Here is an 11,484-nt window from a genome sequence, read left to right as displayed (position 1 = left end):
TGAAATTTATATGCAAATCAGCAAAGGCCTTGTACTGTGGACAAAGTGCTGGTGTCACTCTTGGGGCTTCCCTTTGTTTCAGCTGCGTTAATATTCTTGAGATAATAATGTTGCTTATTGGAGAATGACCACACTGAAACTGTACCGGTGCTGCTCAGGGGGATTTGATTAGTAACTGGTGAGTTACTGTAACTTGCGCCTACGGCCCTCTTGCTTTAATGGATAGAATGGTTCGCATCACTTAAGGTTTATCTTTCTGCATGTCCCAGTGTGCTGGCTAGTTTGAGTTTGAAATATGAGTTAGTTTTTAAAACAGGTTTGTTTTAGCTGGGAGAATTGTATGTGTGGTCAGGAATGGGGCTAACAACAAGGCTTAGGTAATTGCCTAAGCTTGCATGGTAGTGAAGATAAGCCCTGTAAAAACTGGCAAGGGTGTCTATCGGCACCCCCACGTGTTGACTAGACCAGTAAGGGGATGAGGGATATTTTTTCACAAAAGTCTTCTATAAGGAGAGAGCAGTAAAGTAAATAAAAAGTAAATTAACCAATTACTTTCTTTTTAACTTCCAGCTGTTTTTGCAGGAGATACAGTCTATTGGAGAAGGTAGAAAAATAAGAACTGGAGTAATTCACCGTGGTAAGATACCTTCTATTTCTCTCTTTGCTAATCATTGTGACTGGCACTTGACTAGTTAAGTTCAGAAACTTGTAAGTCACACCTTCAACCTATACTTTACAACTGAGTTAATGAGGTTTCTTGAGCTATCCTGCTAAAGCTGATCATAGTACCACATGCCACAATGATCACAGGGGGAAAAAAAAGACAAATGCAACAATTAGTAAAATGGTGCTTTCTAAATTCCTTACTGTGTAGCTTTGACTTCTTACAAAGACACAGATTAGTGGGTAAGTGTGCCCGCTTTTCACATTGTGCATGTGTGTGACGGATAACAAATAGGAAGGTACTTTATTTATAGGTCTATCAATGCGGGAACAAGAAGCCAGGAACTTTGAGGGCTTCTTTTGCCAGGGCGGTGCAGCCTATTTGAACATCTCGGAAGCTGCTTTGGTTCCTGTTTTGTCTGCAGAGTCTATCTTTCACCACTCCAGATAAATTTCTTTCCTTTATCTTCTTTCTCTGTCTCACTAAGTTGATCCGCTCATACTATATTATCCTACTGCTTCTCCTCATCCTTTTTTTTTAGTTGTTCGAACTGCTGTGAAGATGTATTGTGGTTTGCAACTGAAAGTTCTGCTGAACTGGTATTCTGAAATCATCTCACACTAAGTATAGTCCAAGGTGATGTTCGGAGGATGGTGGGAAAGGGCAGCTTCATAGTAATAAAAAAAAAAAAGAAATGGATAAACCTATAGAATACAAAACTGAGAAATGGGGTCTCTGCAATTGCCTCAGTTCAGAGGTGGTCTGAACCCAATGTTTTTTGTCACTTGTTTTGAAGAAAATATTTGTTTAAGCACATCAAGTAATTCCTTTTGCTGTTATGTCTGAAAGTGGGCAGTTTCTCTCTGTCCAGCATATTACAAAAGCATAAGCTCAGTCTGTTCTGAGCCTTAGTCTAACAAGTGGGCTAATGACCTCATAATACTGTGTAATTCTAATGGGGATCACCATTTTTTCAAATGGCTTTAAGATTCTCCAGTTTACTTGCAGCTTAGGACATCTGGATTGAGTTCCCTATGAATAGCTTCCTGAGAAATCTTCAGTGAATCGCTTAATGCCTCAATTTTATATCTGTAAAATGAGATAACAATACTCCTGCACTTGAGCATGGGTGTCGGGATGATAAGTAGATTATGTATTGAGGTTTGTGAAATGCTCAGACGTTATAATAAATAGGCAGAAGGAGGACTCATTTGTACATGTTATTCACTGCATGCACCCTGTTTCTTTGGTGGAGGGTAGTTACACTGTTTCTTAAGGATTTCCATTTTGCTTGAAACTTTTACACTGCTATATGGCAAAATTCCAAAGCTTTTGGTGGTGGGAGGTTTACAGGGAGTGGCTGAATGGAATCAATCTGTTAGTTAATAGTTTAGCATGCTAAACTCAAGAGCAGTAAGCTGTGTGACTTCCTCAAAGGAAAGAAGAAAACAAGATATGGATGCCCAAAGTGGTTCTTACACATCTGCTGATCTCAAGTGTGGCCAAGTACATGATGAAATATTACTTGTCTGGCTATGAGCTCTATTTACTACAACTAAGTGAATCATCGGGTCAGTTCCTGACGAGACCTTGAGCTGTCAGAAACAGATGGCCTGCCTAGAGAGCAAGATACCTTGGAAGCATCTCCACCCTTGTCAGCCATGTTACACAGCACAGGGATTTCTCAGAAGAGCAGAGCTGGCGTTCAATGATTTCAGTGAAAAGATGGTAGTTTTTCAGCTGTACTTGGTCTTCCACATCAGAATAATGTCTTGTGGCTCTGAAAATAGGGAAATTGTTGCTGGCTTGTTAGTGAAGGTCCAAATTTGTGAACCAGATCATGTACTTGGAGGGGCAGTAGTAGGGAGGTCAATAAAGCCCTCAGACTTGTAAAAGGCTGGTTTTCCAGCTCTGAGAAACCTTCAGGTTGCTATTAAAAGATGGCTGGTCTGTGTAAATGTTCTTCCTGGAAATGAGGCCAAAACTTTTAATCAACTCTGAAAATCTTTTCCTATAGTGTCTCTCCACTTCTCTACCCATCAGTAAAATGATAATAAATGCTTCCCCAGACTGTAGAGTTGTGCTGAGGATTATATTCATCTCAGATATTTGGATGTAAAGTGCCATGCAGATATCTACAGAAATAATAGAATATTGTAGGTACTGAATATTGGGGCAAGTTCTACATCGGAATCTGAGAAGAGTATAGTACACCAATCTGGAATGGGTTTTCTGTATGACTTGCTGTGGTGGGTTTACCCTGGCCAGCAGCCAAGCACCCACACAGCTGCTTGCTCACTCCCCTCACCAGCTCTCCACAGTGGGACAGGGGGAGAAAATAGGAAGAACAAAATCAAGACAACTCTTGTGTCAAGATAAAAACAGTTTAAAAGGTGAAGAAAAGGCAGGGGGGAAAAACAAGCGAAGCAAAGGAGATGGCGCGCCACCTCCCACAGGCAGACCGATTCCCAGCCAGTCTCCAAACAACAGCCACCTTGGAAACAAAACCCCCCATCTTTTTCTTCCTCTACCCCAGCCTTTATTGCTGAGCATGAGGATACGTGGTATGGAATATCCCTTTGGCCAGTTTGGGTCAGCTGTCCCAACTGTGTCCCCTCCCAGCCTGTTGCCCACCCTCAGCCTGCTGGCTGTGGGGGTGCAGTGGGAAACAGAAGGCCTTGACACTGTGCAAGCACAGCTCAGCAATAGCCAAAACACTGGTGTGTTATCAGCACTGCTGTAGCCACAGATCCAAAACATGGCACCATAGGGGCTGCTATGAAGAAAGTACACTCCATCGTAGTCAGACTCAGTATGCTTACTTACTTTTAATGTAGTACTAAAAAAAAAAAATCATCAGAAGAACAAAATCCTATTGTAAGATCTTAAAAACAGTTTGCTTGATTAAAAAAATGTTTTCTTGCATGTGCAGATGTGACATTTTCATTGGTATCATGGGCACTTCCGAAACAGTTCAGAAAGACCTGAAGTATGTGCTGAAGTTCATTTTTCTCTGAAAAATGTCTTAAAACATTTGTTTAAGTTTCATGGACTTCAGTAGCCCTTAAGTGCTTTTCTGAATAGGGACTGCACATTCAAGTTGACTCTGTCCTGCAAGAGTGATTCTGAAGAAAGGTCTGATGTTCACACTGGGCAAATTGTCTCAGAAATGGGTAGTTTTGTAATTACCTATAGATGTATCTTGTTACTGTCTGTATAAATATGTAATCTTGTGCCTCAAAATAATCAACTCTACAAGTTTTCCGAGATGGTATTGTCTGCATTTATCATGAGACTGGACAGATAAAATGCTTTTAAAATGAAAACATTAAGAATTAGAATTATGTGATTATCCTAGGAAATTGAAAAATAAAAAGAAAAGATCTGAAGTAGGAATGAAATCTTAGTTCACTTATGAAAAAAATTTTAGTGAATCACTTTACTGTCAGTGTCCCTCTTCTTCCCTGCAACACTTTATTTTTGATCATGTATGCTGCTGTCAATGAAAAATAACTGGCAGCTGTGTGATGCAAAGAGCTCAAGAAATTATTCAGATTAGATTTCACTGATCACTTTGATCAATATCAAAGTCTGAAACTGAAAGCAGGTTGAGCTTTCACAGAATTTTCTGAGGAAATCTTCGAGGGTAAATAAGACTCTTGAATTCTTGAAGAGATTCTTTATTTTTAGGATGTTTGGACTGCTCTGTTGTTATTGCTGGCCCTTCTTTACTCCACTTCTGTTAATATTAAGATCGATAAGCATTTGTTCCTAGTGGTGAAAAACATCACAAAGGCTTTGGTGAAGGTATAGCAGCGTGACCATTCTGAATGTAAGAGTTCAGCGTGACCATCTTCAAATCTGTTACTGGATTTGTCAGTTGATGCTATCCAATTCCAGGAGAGAGATGACGTTATGGGATTTGGTTGGTCATGTGGTAAGCACAGTGAAACTGAAACTTCAGTGTCTTCATAAAAGGTGTTATGCAATTTCTCATGGCTTTTCAATACTGAAGTACTGATTTGAATGAAGGTTTCCTTGAATTATGGGGAAGAGTGAACATATTGATGAAAAAAAAAAAAACCCAGCCTACAGTGAAGGGAGGACAGAATTGCCCCCTTCCAGTATGTTCTGAAATGGTTCATGCTGTAAAGGTTCATGATCAGAGCAAGTAGTTTTTCTTTGCTAGTGATAGCTTGCATTTTTGTTCTCTCTATGGAGCATGCACTTCGAGTAAGTTGGAAGAATTGTGGGTATCTTTATCCTCAGCAGCAGAGGAACAAACACCTTCTCTGAGGGCAGTAGGATGGAGCGTGTGTTCTGCTAGAATGGAGGACCAAGGCAGTAATTTGTGCCCTTTCCAAAAGCAGTGTGTATGTGGGTATAAAGTGGTGAAAGGGTTCTTGTATTTTTCCTCCAACTGCACAGTTCAGGCAGTTTAAAAAGAGCCAAAGCATTCCCTGTTTGCTGTGCTTTGATTGTGAGCAACGTGGCTAGACTGTCTGGTCTCAGTTAATGAGCAGAACCCCTGGAAATATAACCATGGATAAAGTTCAGCTCTTGGAACAACTTTACCTGTGTCAATATTATTGGGAACTCTGCATATTTAAGGAAGACAGCCAGTGGAGCTGAATCTCATCCTGTGTAAATTGCTTCTCATACATGGGTGTCTCTTTTTTTTTTTTTTCCATTGTTGGAGAGGAGAGTCCAAATACTGAGCAACTATAGAGCCAGCTCTCTTCAGCCAAAATCCTTGGTTTTGTAGGTGCCAGTGATAGAGCTCTGTTAACCACAGAATCTAGTTGCAGCCCATATCTGCTGCCTGCAGAGCCAGCCCTGCGCATTTTGGTATGTAGCTAAATTGGAGATGTGAATTTGTGGCAGTTCTGACTGCGTGGTTTTGTCTACAGTAAGAAATCTGTACAAATTACTGCCAGAACGGCTCTTTCTGAATGAAGATGACAACTTTGTGCATGGCTTCATGAAAATACAGTCAGACACTTTAAAAAAAAAAAAAAAAAAAGATTAGCTGTTCAGGAAACACCTTTGCCTTTACTTGGGGTGGCTCTAGAAAAGTGAAAGAAAGGCATGACTGATACAGGGCCTTACTTGACAATAAACACTGTGGTCAGCTCTTCTGTGACTGCACAAGCCACAGTAACTTCCTGCTTTGATAAGTTGAACTTTGCTTATCCCAAGGTTTGCTGTGATTTGGGCTCTCTGGGGAAGGATAACTGGCTCATAGGGAATTGGATTAGTTTTTTGAAGAAGCCTTGTTCAGCAGATGTTTGAGAAATGTTTCAGTTATGATGAAATAACTCCACCCACCCCAACAAAATCCCTGTTTGATTGGAAAATTCCTAGCCAGCCCAGTTAATTGCCTGCCAGTTCTTACTGCTTACAGGATGGTTAGAGCAAGTTAACATACTGAGAATTTGGCTTGCGTAGTGTGGTAACTCTGTTAACTGGCACTGTTTCTTTGATAGTACCTACATGCAATATATAGGAGCTTGTAATATTGCTAATTAACAGCAGTGGGAAGAGAGATTTAGCAGTTAGGGCAATTTTGAAGTTCCCATACAAAACATGCTTTTCTGTACACTTAATCTGAAATGTGCTGGTATCCATGTTTCCCCAAGAAATGTGGGTATGGCATCCTTTAGCACACTGACAGTTTCAACAGGTAGGGCATTGCTGGTAACTGCAAATGAGAGCTTAATTTGATGCTTTTGAACACTAGATCCTGTGGAGCAAATAGTATGTTACTTTATCCTACAAAGTTATGTTAAATACTCCTTTGCAAAAATTCTGGACAGATGCAAAGTAAAGGTCTGTCTAATGTGCCACAGATTTATCAGTTCGAGGATTGTGGTGTGCGAAAGATTGCTTCCAGTGAATGGGCAAAAACAGATGAGCTGAGAAATGCTCTAGAGTATGTATCTGTGCTGATAGTGTAACTGATCTTACTTGTCTGTGAGAAAAGTGCCCTCAAAATAAAACATACATTTATTTTCTTTAAAATGTTCCTCAACACATGAACAAAATACCTTCTTTTTATTCTGTTGATAAAATTACTCCATTTGCTGTCCACGTGTCGTGTTCATTTCCATGGCTACTCAGACAGCTTTCTTTATCAGGATTGCCCTTGCCAAGTTAAGAAATCTCCCATTTTTTTAAAAAGCCCCTTATGCCTGGCTAAACAAGGGCCTCAGTTTATGCATGCCAGGCAACACTTCATATGCTATTGACCTTCAGAAGCAGGAAAGTTTTCTGGCATTGTCTCCTGACTATTGGGGTGGGAGGGGAGACTGGTTAAGGTGCCTTTGCGTATTTTTGGCAGTACACAGTCTGCATTGATTGACTGTACTTTTACATTAATTTTTATGTACCTGGGTAGTGTGGGTTTCAGCTGAAAAGAATAATTGGTTTCTTGGGGTTTTTTTTCTAAAAAAGTGCAGTTCAAAGTCCAGTAAATACTGTAATAGCCACTTATTTTAATGTGTAATAGCAATTAGGTTGAAGGACTGTATGAACAATAAGTAATTATAGGTTAACTTATTTATATGCTTTTGTTGTTGTTTCCAGGAATACCTTTTGTTAACATAGGAAATCAATGTTTTCCTTGGGGGTAAGAAGGTGGGGGAGGAGAGGAAGGCTAGCATTTGTTGTAAATCTGGGAATACCAAAATGTCAGTGGTATTGCTTCCAGTGTAGTGTGTGACTCTATGGGTACTGTTAACATGGGAATACTGCTAGGCCTGTGTCTGTTTATCATGGGTATACATCAGGTCATTTTAATAGAGGAACTTGTAAGCATTTTTTAGAGGTTTTATGTACATACATTTTGTGTGTGCGTACATGTACATATAAAAATAATTTAAAATACTGTTCAAGGAAAAACTCGCATCTTCTTCAAAGGACCTATATTGGGTGACTCGGTCTTAGAAAATGAAAGACTGCATTTAATTTTAGTGTTCAGTTTTGGAAGGTTCAGACTGCTTTGGCACATTTAAATCAAGTACTTACCTTCAAGCATATGTGTAACCTCACTGACTCATAACGTATGCTTACATATGCTTTGAACATACATTAGTCACCTGAGGCCTAGCTGCATTAAGGCTTCTTTAGGTCTGTCTTGCCTCCAGTTGGGTATCTGGCTTTATCAGTTTTCATCAAAAGCACTTTACTTCAGGGAGCTCTTTCAGAGCTCTGGTAAAGTTCTTCCCTTCCCCAAGTTCACTATAAACTTGCCAACTCATCATCGTGAGTGTGGTGCTTCCCTGTGTTCTCAGCCAGGGCAGCTCTAGCAACTGTGTTCAAAATGCCACTGCCCAGAGGCTCCTTCTCTATGTCTGTAGCTGGGGTGGGGGGGGCTCTGCTGTCCTGTCCTGTGGGACCAGCAAGCAGCTGGTTAAAGTCCACGTAGCTCCTTGAATTCAAAGGAGTTGCTCCAACCTGTATTTGCTGAGAATCAGCCCTGCACATTTAGCAATGGTAAACTGGCTCTTCAAAGATGTCTGAGCAAGAATAAAAGACTCTGTAGACTTAGAACACTTAATGGAAAGAAGGCTGAAATGTGAATAGCTCCAGGACTTTCTTTGAGCTTGAGATTTATTCCAAGATTATGAGAATTTACTATAACAATTACACTGTACCAGTCTGGTGGTAGAAGTTTGATTTCTTGTGATAATTTTATTTCTTAACATCTAAACCAAGTGTGAATTTGAACACTTCCTGACGTTCACTTTTGTCCCTCTGTTCTTACTGTTTAGAGAAACCACTGTGATTGAGGCAAGATATACTACTACATTACATACCTTGCTGTTAGCATTCCTATGCCATACTCTTCTAGCAGTCCACATTTGGGCAGCCACAGAAGCAAATTAACTGACACTGTCACTTGGCATGCCATTCTGAGCTGAGATAGGAGCCAACGTAAATGACTTTTAATGACTCGAGCCCCTGGCAAGAATGACTTCGAAGATAATATCTAGTTTGTAAAAACTGAAAGTTAACCTTTTTTTGTTTGCTTGTTTTGCAGGGTGTTCGTGCAAATGTTGAATTTGAGTAGATTGTATTTTACTATTTCAGTGCTCTTTATTGGTATGTTTGGCAAGATTTCTTCAGGCACTTGAGGAAGAGCAAGACTGTAATGTTTATTTTGGCAGGCATTGCTGTGGAAAGTGAGTTTTCTCAGTCTGAAATTTTCTTTCCAGATCCCCCATCCCTCCCTCCTGCATATCAGAGAGGACCATTTTACTGGCCATGTAGCTGAACCCAGCTTTTCTGAATTGGGCTCAGCTCTACTAGTGAGATATATGTAGTAAACCTGGGAATTTTGGACATCTTCAGTTTATGCTGAATCAGTGATGCTTTTCACATGCTCCTCTAGCATCTAGGCTCTCAGCAGTGATTCTGTTGCAGCGTGGGGAGGGTATAGAGCCCCTGGGTGGAGAGCATCGGGAGCCAAGCAAGTTGCTACTTCATCCTGAGCAGTCACTGGCAGTTGTGATATTGATGGAGTGGTGCTGGGATTCTTGCCTTCAGACCTCTGGAGTGGGGAAATGCCTTTGTTGGCTCTTAACTGGTTCTGGGAAACTAATAGATGGGTCTGAGGGGAAGATGAAAAAAATTTAGAGAAATTCCCCTTCTCTTAAGAACAGCCCAGGGGTTAAAGCACACTTCTAGCGTAGCAGGAGGCTGGTTTGGAACAGGCACTAGATACTCAGTATCTGTAGGCTGGAGACATTCCCTCATCACTGGCCTGCTGGGATGAGTTTTTTCAGTCTCTTCCATTTGAGCTGTTTCATTTTGTTTAAATAAACATTTATCGGATGGATTTATAGAACAGGACTCTTTCTTATTCTTTCAGAAGTTTTGATTTTAGTTAATTGGTAATTTCCTACTCTGAAATGAAAAATTGTTGGGAGACTTCCTGGCTTACCTTATTTCAGCATTTTAGGTTTTTTTTGTAGTTCAGTATAGCTTCTTAATGTGGAGTAGAATTTTGGTGCCATTGGTGAGCATTTCTTTCTTAGCTAAAGGGTGGTATAAATTGTATGGGTCAAAAAGAGCAGCAGTGGGAAGCACTGCCACCTCAGTTTTGAACTAAATGTGCATTCAACCACTCGCATCCTTTCAGCGATATACTTGATAGTTGTTCAGGTCAAATCAGATCATGTATCTCAGCAGGGACACAAAAGCAAATGGATAGGGAGTTCAAACACGTGATGGTATGTATACCAATTGAGGTGGGAAGCTGTTGGCTTCAGGTTACCGGCACTCTGCTTCAAATGGCAACAGTCGTGCAGCTGTAGAGAGGGTCTGGCTTGAAAAGAAATGTTTGGCTACTAACCAATATGGTAAAGAGGATGGGAGGAATTTTCAGAGGTTGTGCCTAAGTCACTTGGCTGTTCGCTAGGAAACAGCTCTTATATCATGTAAATATCCTTTCATGGACAGGCCTGGTACTGTGCAGTAAGATGCCCTTCCAGAAATTTGACATTTTTTGTATCTGAATTCGTAGTTTTTGTTTAAGAAATGTACTGTTACATGTGTTTTGGAGATGTTTTTCAGTGTTTAGAATGCTATTCATTTTTTTAAATAACTGTGCTTACTTTATTTTCAATTTATTTTACTTAAAGTATGGTTATTTCATAAAGCATTTTATTATATTTGTAGTTTCCACCCACTGAACTACTACTGAACTGGCTAGAATGTGTTCTTAGAACACTCCAAGTTAACTAAACTTTTGGTGTCTAGTATTTAGCAAAGACTTGATTAGCTTTTCTACAGTAGGATATTTCATGACTTCATAAAGTTTGAACACCTCTTCATCCTTACTGTCTCTTCTGAACAAAGATGGAGGGTGGGAGATTGATCTGCCTTGTAGCTTTATCTCTGGTTTTGCCAAAAGTATGACATAGTCTTTTGTTTTTAATTCATGATATCGTTAGAACTACCATGATTGAATTTAAATCAAGTTTAATAAAAGTTCGTCAAACAACAGAGAAGAGAAAGTGAACAGTAATGAGAACTTTGCAGGTCTCTGGACTTGTAATCGCTTGCCCGCCACGTAAGGAGATTGGGGATCACTCATCCTAAGCTTATTGCCACCCTGGAGTAGTTGACTGCCATCCTCTGAACTCAGTAAATGGCTTATAATAGGCCACACAAAATTAGTCTGTTTGGATATGTGACGAGTGGTGTCCCGCAGGGATCCGTATTGGGACCGGTACTGTTTAATATCTTCATCAATGACCTAGACAGTGGGATCGAGTGCACCCTCAGCAAGTTTGCAGATGACACCAAGCTGAGTGGTGCGGTCGATGCGCCAGAGGGACGGGATGCCATCCTGGCATCCCGAGAAGTGGGCCCATGTGAACCTTATGAGGTTCAACAAGGCCAAGTGCAAGGTCCTGCACCTGGGTCGGGGCAACCCCCGGTATCAATACAGGCTGGGGGATGAAGGGATTGAGAGCAGCCCTGCCGAGAAGGACTTGGGGGTACTGGTGAATGAAAAGCTGGACATGAGCCAGCAATGGGCACTTGCAGCCCAGAAGGCCAACCGTATCCCGGGCTGCGTCAAAAGAAGCGTGGCCAGCAGGTGGAGGGAGGGGATTCTGCCCCTCTACTCCGCTCTGGTGAGACCCCACCTGGAGTACTGCGTCCAGCTCTGGAGCCCTCAGCGTAAGAAAGACACGGACCTGTTGGAGCGGGTCCAGAAGAGGGCCACAAAAATGATCAGGGGGATGAAACACCTCTGCTGTGGAGAAAGGCTGGGAGAGTTGGGGTTGTTCAGCCTGGAGAAGAGAAGGCTT

The 11,484-nt window shown here is 41.0% G+C and overlaps 1 protein-coding gene across 1 annotated transcript in view; it reads left to right on the top strand.

The window, feature by feature from the left end:
* Nucleotides 1–563: 563 nt before the first annotated feature.
* The window catches only part of SPATS2L (spermatogenesis associated serine rich 2 like), a 67,431-nt gene continuing 56,510 nt past the window's right edge, over nucleotides 564–11,484 (top strand). The window contains exon 1 of the mRNA XM_009284673.1: nucleotides 564–637. The gene's annotated coding sequence lies outside the window, so the exon portion shown is untranslated. The remainder of the gene's footprint in view (nucleotides 638–11,484) is intronic.

The sequence above is a fragment of the Aptenodytes forsteri genome, unplaced genomic scaffold (genome assembly GCF_000699145.1).
Source record: "Aptenodytes forsteri isolate BGI_AS27 unplaced genomic scaffold, ASM69914v1 Scaffold183, whole genome shotgun sequence".
NCBI lineage: Eukaryota > Metazoa > Chordata > Aves > Sphenisciformes > Spheniscidae > Aptenodytes > Aptenodytes forsteri.
The sequence above is the reverse complement of the archived record's forward strand: the minus strand, read 5'-3'. Positions and strand labels throughout refer to the sequence as shown.